General features: G+C 29.5%; 1 long non-coding RNA gene across 1 annotated transcript in view; it reads left to right on the top strand.

Annotated features, from left to right (window-relative positions):
• The window catches only part of LOC105110349 (uncharacterized), a 19,482-nt gene extending 18,612 nt beyond the window's left edge, over positions 1-870 (top strand). The window contains exon 3 of the long non-coding RNA XR_839453.1: positions 771-870. This is a non-coding gene — a long non-coding RNA (uncharacterized LOC105110349). The remainder of the gene's footprint in view (positions 1-770) is intronic.
• The last annotated feature ends 9,849 nt before the right edge of the window (positions 871-10,719 follow it).

The raw sequence follows: 10,719 nt of genomic DNA on the forward strand, positions 1-10,719 counted from the left end.
ATTGGCAATATAAAGATAAAAATGGTTATATTCATAGTTTTAAAACCCGATTAGGGGGTCATCTTAAATCTAGGCTTGGATTATAGGTCAGGTTGACCATTAATCTAAGTCAATGTGAAGATAAAAATTATTATTATTATAGTTTTAAAACTCAACTAGGGTTAGTAGCTTGGAGGATTAAAAACATGACCATTGCTTTCCAATTGGCTATTTTTGCATTAATTGCTACTTCATCAATCTTATTAATTAATGTACGTGTTGTTTTTCTTCTCTTGACGGTTGGTCAAGCAAAAAAAATGTTATATTTTCCGGTACATCATGATCTAAGACTTGATATAGGTTACACGTTGAGTTGATGATTGGCTTGGGTCAATATAAAAAGAAAAATAATGATTATCATAGTTTTAGAACTCAATCCAAAGTTAGGCTTGGGTTGACCATTCATCCAAACCAACATAAAGATAAAAATGATTATTATCATAGTTTTAAAACTCTATTCGAGGGTCAATTTAGAGTCAGACTTAGGTCATAAACTGGGTTGATCATTGACCCAAATTAATGTAAAGATAAAAACGGTTATTGTTATAGTTTTAAAAGCCAACTAAAAGGTCAACTTGAGGCAAAGCCTGGATCATGGGTAAGGATGGTCAACTTGGGTTGATCTAAAGCAGTGTAAAAATAAAAATGGTTATTATCATAGTTTTAAAATTCAATTTAAGGGTTGACCTAAGGTAAGAACTTGAGCTGTAATGTTTTGTGTTAAAAAGTAGGAAAAGGCAATAAAGCCCTTAGAGGCTTAAAGAGAAAGTATGATTAAATGAGGGGTATAGTAGTAATTGATTAAAGAGATGATAAATATAAATAGAAAGTAAAAAAAAAGTGATCTAAAAATTAAAAGTGCAAACCGTGAGAGAGAAGAGGGGGAAAGAAGAAGAAGAAGAGAAAAGAGGAAAATTAGAAGGGAAATAGAAAGGAAATGAAGAAAATAAGTTAAAAGAGTAAGATTTATGCTTTAATAGGTATAATATGCTTTCTTTAGCTTTAAATTTTGATTTTGATGAATGTTAGAGTTTTGAGAATTGTGTTTAGGGTTTATTGATGAATTAATTTGAATGTTATATAGCTGATTATTGTGGGTAATGGATTGTCAAGTTGGATATGAGAGATTGTACATAAAAATGATGATTTTGGGTAATAGTTTTGTTTGAATGGTGAATTTGTGTTAAAAATTAAGGGATAACAGTAAGTAATCTGTGAAAATTCTTGGTTTGAGGTTGAAGATGATAAAAATTCAATTTGGTCCCTCAATTTTGCAAAATTACAGTTTAGTCCCCAAAATTTAGAAAATTATAAATTTATCCTTGGAGCATAAGATTCTGAATAGAATAACATATGAATTATAGGCAGAATTACTGTATAGTTATGAAATTTTAAAACTTTCAATTTGGTCCTTCAATTTGACAAAAATTACCATTTGACCCTAAAAAATTGAAAAAATTTCCAGAATGGACCCTGGAGCATAATTAGAGGTTCTGGACTAAAATGAAGATGAATTAAAGATATAATTACACTATATTCATGAATTTATGATATGTTTAGTTTGGTTCTCCAATTTGACAAAAATTATAATTTGACCCTAAAAATATGATAAATTCCAGATTGGTCCCTAACTGTAAAATTAGTTTTTTTAGATTAGTTTGATGAATGAATGATTGTTATTTAGTGAATTATTATCAAGTCTTATTATTTGTTTTATTATAGATTAGATTTCAGGAAAACCATTAAATAGTTTTTTTAAAAATTAACTAGTTAGTTCAAAAGCATATAGGGTTACAGAATAGACCCTTAGTTAAGTGTATTAAATAGGTTAAATGTTCTTTCGAGTCATTCTTGAATATATCTTCTTTGTATTCAGATAATCTTGATATTTTACCGACAGGATGTTAGTAAGATTTTCTTCGGTGTTTGCTTTTGGCTTTTGTTTACTTTTGAGTCAGGTGAGTAGATAAATTTCCATATGCATGAGAAATATTATAAATATTTGATTTGTTAATTTGAATTGGATCATGCTTCTTGATCATAGATATGCTGATTATTATCCTTATTATGATAAACATGATCCATTGTTGAATCTGAATCCTTGATATGAACCAATATATATTTTGAATTGACTTATAAATTGATAGTTCTTCATTTAATTGATTTCATGAGTTGAGCATTGAGATATAACTATATCTATTTGATTATGATTATGAACCTATGGTATGCCAATCAGAATACCCATGCTAACAAGGTAATGTTAGTCTTTGTGCACATCATATCTGAACTCTAGTTGGTTGGAGGAGTTACCAACCTGTGTGGACTGATCATCCCATAGTATGGAGCCTCATGTTTATTGCATTTTGATTTTCTAGCTAGTTTTACCTTATGATATTCTTGTTATGGCCTATTTGAGGAATCTTATTATAAGAACCTAAAGCCAATTGTATATATATTTATCATTGTTATATTATTTCATGTGTGTATATTAAATATTATCTACTCACTGAGTTGTTGAACTCACACTCTCTTTATCTATCCTTTTCAGGCTTATAACTTGATAGTAGGTCACTTTTATTGGACCTTCTGAACCTGCTTTTTTGTTGAAATTTGTAACTTTATCTTATGTCTAGTTAGTGCTCCAAAACTTTAAATTTATATGAACTTTTGTATTAAGATAATTAAGTTATATTATGAAATTAATTTGTTGTTAATGCTGCGTTAAACTCTGATTGAGTTATTTAATAGATAAGTTTGTATGTAAGTTTGGGTTCGTATAGATATAAAATCTTGGAGGGGATACTTGCCTATGTGTTAGTCATAGATCCGGGAATCAGGTCATGACACGAGTCATAATTCAGGAAGCGGCCCAAATTAAAAAAATCAAAGCAACTTTATATTGATCGAAATAAAAAAAAAATCAATAGAATTTTTACCTATATTTTATCTCGGGTCAACTAGGTTATAGGTTGACTTCAGTTTTTAATGGTTCAGGTTGGATCAATATTTCATCTATTTTTTTCTTAAACTCAGAATGGTCTAAAACTTGGGTCTATCAAGTTCCATCTAGTTTCTAGCAAACACAAAATAATACAAATTGATCCAAAGCACACCATACACAAGACAAGACAATTATTTGTCCAGTTTAGTCATATCCAATCCAATCCAATCCAATCCAATCAATATTGTCTGGCATATCAAACACTACTTTAGATTACTGCTATGTTGCAAGTAAGAGCAAAATTTTCTGAAAATTAAAAAAAAAAAGTTAGAGAGGTAGAGAATTTTTTAGCATTGTCATTAAATATAGTATAGTTAGTTAAACTTAAAGAATCCTAACATGATTTCTTACCTAGTTTGGTTTTAAAATCATATGGGAGTTGTCTAGATCTAACCTAATCAATTTTATAGGTCTAAAGAAAAAAAATCAAAAGAAAAAAAAACAAATAAAATAAAATAACCAAAGTGTGTGTCACTCCCAGCAACAACTAGGCAACATGTCTAGCCTACTTGGTGTGTCATACCGAGCTAATGCCCCAAATAGTGGGCTTAAGCTTCCATGCTTGAGCTTAGGTATATGCCTAACATAAGCTCAGGCTACTATACCCAAACTTATACACTTTGATAGAAGTTTATTTTTAGACCTTTTTGAAGTTTTTTAAGGTTTATTTTGGTTTATTAGATCTACATCCATTAGTAGTCCCTAAAATATTTATACTATAAATCCATAAAGACTTGTAAGAATACCTTATTACTATGATAAGTTTATTATATGTTATTCATATGAAAAGAGAGGTGAAACCCTAGGTAATATATTTGAGAACCTATATGTAGGAGTATGCACCATGGTTAAAAGAAGAATTTTGAAGTATGTAGAGTGGGACTTATAAAGGGTAAGCTAAATGTATTAAATTTTTAAATGGGCAAGAGGAGGATCCACATCGATGCTTATACTTAGAAAATTTTTGAAGTGGTTAAAGGGAAGGGTCTATGTCAACGCCTATATTTAGAAAAACTTTTAAGAGGTAGAGGGAAAGAACTTCTGAAAAGTGGTGTTATTGTACTAGAGGGATTAAGTTCATCACTTTAAAAGTGATTGCATTAGAGTATGAGAGGTATATAATCCCCTAAGATGGCATGGGGTATGTAAGCCTCCCAATAAAGAGTGGTGCTAGTTTAATATTGTATTTGAGAGACGGGAGATCCAAAATCAATCCCTAGTGAAGTTGTGAGAGGCCTTTTTGGCATCACTCGAGGAATGTGATTGTCTAAGACTACACTAGAAAATGAGGGATCAAAGATCAACCCCTAGCCAATTTTGTAGACATTACTTGAAGAATGTGCTAGTCCGAGACTACATTGGAGAATAAAAGATCCGAGATTAACCTTTAATGAATTAGTGAAAGACATTTAGGTATCACCTAGAGAATTTTCCATTACAGTAGGGAGATTTCCTACCCACCCCTTAAAGATTGTGAGGATATTATACTAGGAAGATCAAGTCATTCACCTCTAATGAGAGTGGCCGAAGGCCTCTATATTAAAGATCTATAGATAAAAATATATTTTAAGGATATATTATTTTTATTTAAAAATTAAACTTATATTTCTATTAAAGATTATAAATTTTTAGGTGATCTGAGTGATAGATATGATAAGGTTCTTAGGAGGAACATGTATTTGAGGTGGCAATAAGGTATTTTCTTTAACTACCTTGATAATTTTGAATATGTGATCTTATTTTATTAAAAAGAGCTATAAATCCTCAGGATACACTACATTCTCATGGATTGATCCCTCATAGTTCTTCATTGAGCTTTCATTTCTTCTAGGAGAACAATTTTGCTTGGAAAGTCCTTTATGCTGGTTGTCCTTGTTTTTATAAGGAGGCCTATATTGTAACAAATCAACATTTTCCATCTGTATATGATTTGTCATAACTTGTTTTATTTTGAGCAAGCTTTTATTTAATAAGGTATAAAGTTTTATTTAGATGACATGTTCCTTTACCCCTCTCATCAAGGCCTCTATAGCTATTAACTTAATTAATTTTTCCATCTTATATCATTTTCATTAAACCTTTTTAAATATGTTTGAGTAGATTCACCCTCTTGTTGGGTAACGACAAATAGCTTTGTAAAGCTTTTTTTGGCAGGTATGTTGGTATTGAAATATGTCACTAGCTTGGGGTAGAGGTTATGAAACCCTTCGGTAGAGCTTAACTCTAAATTGTTTTACCAAGTATGCGCAGACCCCCAAAAGGTTGTAGGGAAGATTTTACATATTGAGTCATTGTCGTAGATGGCCAACTCTAAGCTACTATGCATAATATCTACATGTTTCTTCGAGTCGATTGGGCCATCATGGTTGTTCAGACTCATTTTTGTGAAAATATAGTCTTAAGGAGTTGAGTGTTCAATACTTGTTGAATAAGAAAGAACCCCTGCACTGATGGGGATTGTAATCTTTCTCCCAAGTATGCTTATGTACAAACCTTTTTTTAGTCGTTTGTCTGTTAGGCTCTTGAAAACCCAAGGAGTTCGGTATAGAATGATGGTTATGATAACTGATGTCCATCTCACAGTAATTAGAGGAGGATGTTCATATTATTAGCTCTGTACATAAGTATCGTAATGGTATGTGTGACTCCATGAGAAAATCTCAAGATTATCATTTTGTTTAATCTCCTTTGATTATCATAATTATTTATCAAGTGTTGGGGTGCATGCCTAGCATCACCTGGAAAACATGTCCAACACAGTCATGTCACTACCAATACCATTTGAGCAACACGCCTAACATGGCTAGGCATATCAGGCCTAACATACTAGGTGGATGTCCCGATTGGGCATGAACCTATATGGTGGGCTCAGGCTTCCATGTTTGAATCCTAGCATATAACAACATGAGCTCGGGTTATCGTGTTCGAGCTTATACACTTCGGTAAAAAAATTATACTTAGCTATAGTAGTCCCAACTCATAAATATGTTTTTAGATAATTTTTAAGGGTTTTTAAATTTTAATTTTTTTTTTATTCTTGTTAAATTTTTAAATTTTTTTTTATTCTTTTTAAATTTAGAGACACCAATATCCATTTTTGATTTCCTATGATCATTCATCTAAAGGATAACTATTGAGCTGATAAGCGGTACTATAATAATTATTTCAGGGTTTTTAAATCTCAAGAACACCAGAAACATTGATGGAGTTGATAAGAAAATAAAAATATCTTTGTGTTGGAGAATATATATATATATTTCGAGCAATTAGGCATCAAGATTGATGGCCAGTAGAACCGTGGCCAAATTTCGAGCACTTAGTCAAGGTAGGCTCCCTAACCATACCCTGCCGAACACGAACCACACCAGTCGCCAAGCTTTATCCGTTCACGGGCCACTTGATGCCACTAGCTGACCTAGGTAGACTACCATTTCCTATCAAGAAAAACATGGTAAAACTTGACTAAACGAAGATGGTAATAAATGATTGAATAAAAAAACAACAAATTATATTAAAAAAGGTGGAAAATGGAGGGGCATAAGATCTTTATCCATATAATGTGCCACAGTGGATACATGACGACAAGACAAAAAGTGACGTGGATGTTGAGTTTTCCTGTAAGCCCACGTGGACTTGTCGGATTTATTGGCGTTTCAAGAGCTTTTTCCAAGAGGATGTAACTCTATTGGACAAGGAGTCGTAGGACGCACCTGTCAGGATCAACTTGTTTGATAAAATATCGTATCGGCCAAAATTTGGCCCATTTGCCAGGCTTGCTCTCAAGGGACGGGCCAGTTTGATTTTGCCAAGACTCGGTGCTATAAAATTGTTAACGGAAGGCGTGGCCTAATTGCAAGACAAAAATATTCAAGAAATTGGTTATATATATATATATATATATATATATATAACAGGTCAGACTATATTTTTCTTAATAAAAAAAAGCCTACATGATCAAAAATGTGACGGAAAAAATAAAATATAAAAATTATTAAAATAATATATTGAATTTATTTGAATTAATTTTAATTAACCTGTTAAATTTAAGATTGTAATAATTCTTTAAAAAGTAAATTAAAATCAATTAATTATATAAAAACAAAACCAAAATATATAATAACAAATAATTTAAAATATTTTTTAAAAAATAATGAGATGACATCAAATTTTATTTATTGGATTAACTTATCAAATAATTTTGAACTTTTAGATTTATTTTTTACCTAAATATATGATAAAAAAAGTAGAGAATCCTTTTTTCTTAACAAAAAAAATGATGATAACATATTGGATTGGTCTAGATTTTATAGGTTAATTTATCCAACTTGCAATCTAAATTATAAACTTTATTGAATTTAATATACTATAAAAAAATAAATATTTTTTTTTAAAAAAAATATTAAGATATAATTAAAAAATAAAAAATAAAAATAAAAACTAGGTTTGTGTGCTTGGATGACTTAATACCTTATAGGCTTAAAAAAAAAAAGAGCCTATTTCATATGGGCCTCAAGCTTAGGCCCATATCTCTTAGTTTTTTAATTCTTTTTTCTATACAAGGGATGAATAACTTATTGTTTACATTTAAAAAAAATAATATATTGTCTTTTTTACCAGGATTTGTGACCGGAAAATTATAAGTTGGTTTTTTTTATTAAAAACTTATTTTTCATCTTATTATTTAAAAAAAACACTTAAATAACATCTTTATAGGGCCTACATGACCAAAAATGTGAATGCAAAAATAAAATATAAAAATTATCAAAATGATGTATTAAGTTTATTTGGATTAATTTTAATTAATTTGCTAAATTTGTGACTCGAATCTTGTGTAATAATTCTTTAAAAAGTAAATTAAAACCAATTAATTATATAAAAACTAAACCAAAATATATAATAACAAATAATTTAAAATATTTTTTTAAAAATATTGAGATGACAATATATTGAATCAAATTTCATTTATTGGATTAACTTGTCAAATAATTTTGAATTTTTAGATTTATTTTTATAAGTAGAGAATCTTTTTTTCTTAACAAAAAATTAAAAAATATAATAAAAAATAATAATAACATATTGGATTAACCTAGATTTTATAGCTTAATTTATCCAACTCGCAATCTAAAATATGAACTTTATTGAGTTTAATATATGATAAAAAATAAATAATTTTTTTTAACAAAATTATAAGATGTAATTGAAAAGAAAAAAATAAAAAAATAAAAATAAAAGCTAGGTGTGTGTTAGCTTGGATGACCTAATATCTTTAAACTTAAAAAAAAAAAAACCTATATATGTGGGCCTCAGGCCCATATTTCTTAGCCTTTTAATTTTTTTTCTTTATGTAAGGAGTGGATAACTTATTGTTTACATTTAAAAAATAATAATAATATGATGTCTTTTTTACCAGGATTTGTGGCTGGAAAATTATAAGTTGGTTTTTTTTTTTATCAAAAACCTATTTTCCACCTTAATATTTTAAAAAAACACTTAAATAACCTCTTTATAGGATTAAAATAGTAATTTACCAAGCTAAAAAAAAGAAGCAAAAACCGCCCCAAGAACACAAAATTAGTCTGGGAAAGAATTTTCTAGTATTTGTTTTTGCATATGCTATAATTATAATAATATAATATATACACAACAGTGGACATTTAAAGCCTGTTACCTGGCTGCTACTTGCTTCCATCAGAAAACAAGTCAGTAATGGAATCTAATCATCGCGAAATAGAGGGAGAGGAGGAGCATGTGGGTGCCTCAAGTCACCCAACGAAAATGGCAATGCATGCACTCAAGTTTTGTCGAAGGCTTTGAATGTTGATATAGGAAAGCATGAGAGGGCATGACAAGCTAGAGACCGCGATGGTGGCTGGAATTTTGGGTCTATGCTCAATGGATTATGCCAGAAAACAGAGACACCGTGTCCCCACCGTCCCTATTAGTGTTGGGCAGCGGCGAAGCTGATGTGAGACCCTTTGTCGTTTCCATTTGTGACTTTTTACCAAAGATCTCCGGCAAAATATCATACTTGCGGTCCAATAATTGCTAGCTGTTGCACCCTCTCAAATTAATAATAATATTATGATACCATGAAGGAGTTCATTTTCCGATAATATGTATTGCAATATTCTGAAGAAGAGAACAACGTAAATATATATGATTATAAGTTTTTCACTATAAAGAAATCCATTATTTTCTTAAAAACATTTCTTTAAAAAACTAAATTTGGACTGAATTTAAGATAAAAAAATTTTTATCACAAAAAACAACAAAAGATTTTTTCAAAAGAAATTACCAACTATTTTTTTTAAAGAGTTTTTTTTTCTTTAACAACCTTTTTCAAAAAATTTCTTTGTAATTCCGCTAGAATTTTTTAAATTCGATAAGGTTTTAAGAAATTAAAACTGGAATATCCTCTTTTTCAATATAAAATTAATTTATTTTTCATTTAAGTTCATTGAAAAATTAAGAAATGAATTTCACGTTATCAAAAAACTAAAGAACACCTATATATATATATATATATATATATCCAACATATTTCTTAATAAAAAAACATGTATTTTTTCATATTCACACATAATCATGCACATCATAACAACAACAACAAAGAAATTATAAAAAAAAATGTTCATCAACACAAAAAAAAATCATTAAGAAACTATATAAAAAGAATATTTGTTGTAATTTGATCCTTTGATAGGAAAAACATTCTATGTAACTTTAACTATTGTTATTCATCTTTCCTCTCTTAAAATCTTTAGTTTCGTACATATTAAAAGATTTTTTTTTTTTTTCTAGAATTAGAATAGTACGCTGTTGTAAGTCAGCAACCCAGTCAACACCAAGGACTACCAGCATTCAACTAATCCCCTCCATACGAAGCACCACTACGTCAAGATCGAAAGTTACTGCTGTAATGATATTGAGAACGTTTTTATTTCTTCCATTTCTTCTTTTTATTTCTTCCATGCCCTATGATTTCTCTCAATGTGACGTTCTCTTTCACAATGACAAGATAAGATGATAATAATAATTAAAAAAAGACTTAAATGAAGGCAGATTCACTGTATATGCAGACTCATTTTAGTATTCATTTGATAGTGGAGTTACCATTTTGAAATTGGAGGCAATTCAATTTTTTTACATGACTTACTTATTAGTCATTATAGGATTATAAGACTGATAGAGAATATATTTATTTTTTATATTTTTATCATTGAATTGCGGTCAGTTAACAAGCACTATTCTATCTATAATTTAGATAAGATATATTGATTGAATGAGTCCATTAATATACCGATTGAATTATAAAAAAAATTTATAGAATTAAAAAAAAAAAACGGTTCGATAACATGAAAGTTTTTACAAGTGATTTTACTGAGAGATTCAAACCGAGATCTCCATGAAGTGACGTGATCAATTCACCATCAGTTCGATAACATGAAAGTTTTTACAAGTAATTTTACTGAGAGATTCAAACCGAGATTTCCATGAAGTGACGTGATCAATTCACCATCAGACTTACCAACAAAATCTCCAATGTAATGAGTTTGTTGGTGTTTTCATTGGTAATATTTAATATATAATTACTTTGCTGATCCTCTCTTTCTCTATTACTCTTTTTTCTTTCTCATCCCAACTCTTTTCTTCTAAACCGCAAACAACCACCCAAAAAA

The sequence above is a fragment of the Populus euphratica genome, unplaced genomic scaffold (assembly GCF_000495115.2).
Source record: "Populus euphratica unplaced genomic scaffold, PopEup_1.0 scaffold247.1, whole genome shotgun sequence".
Classification (NCBI taxonomy): domain Eukaryota; kingdom Viridiplantae; phylum Streptophyta; class Magnoliopsida; order Malpighiales; family Salicaceae; genus Populus; species Populus euphratica.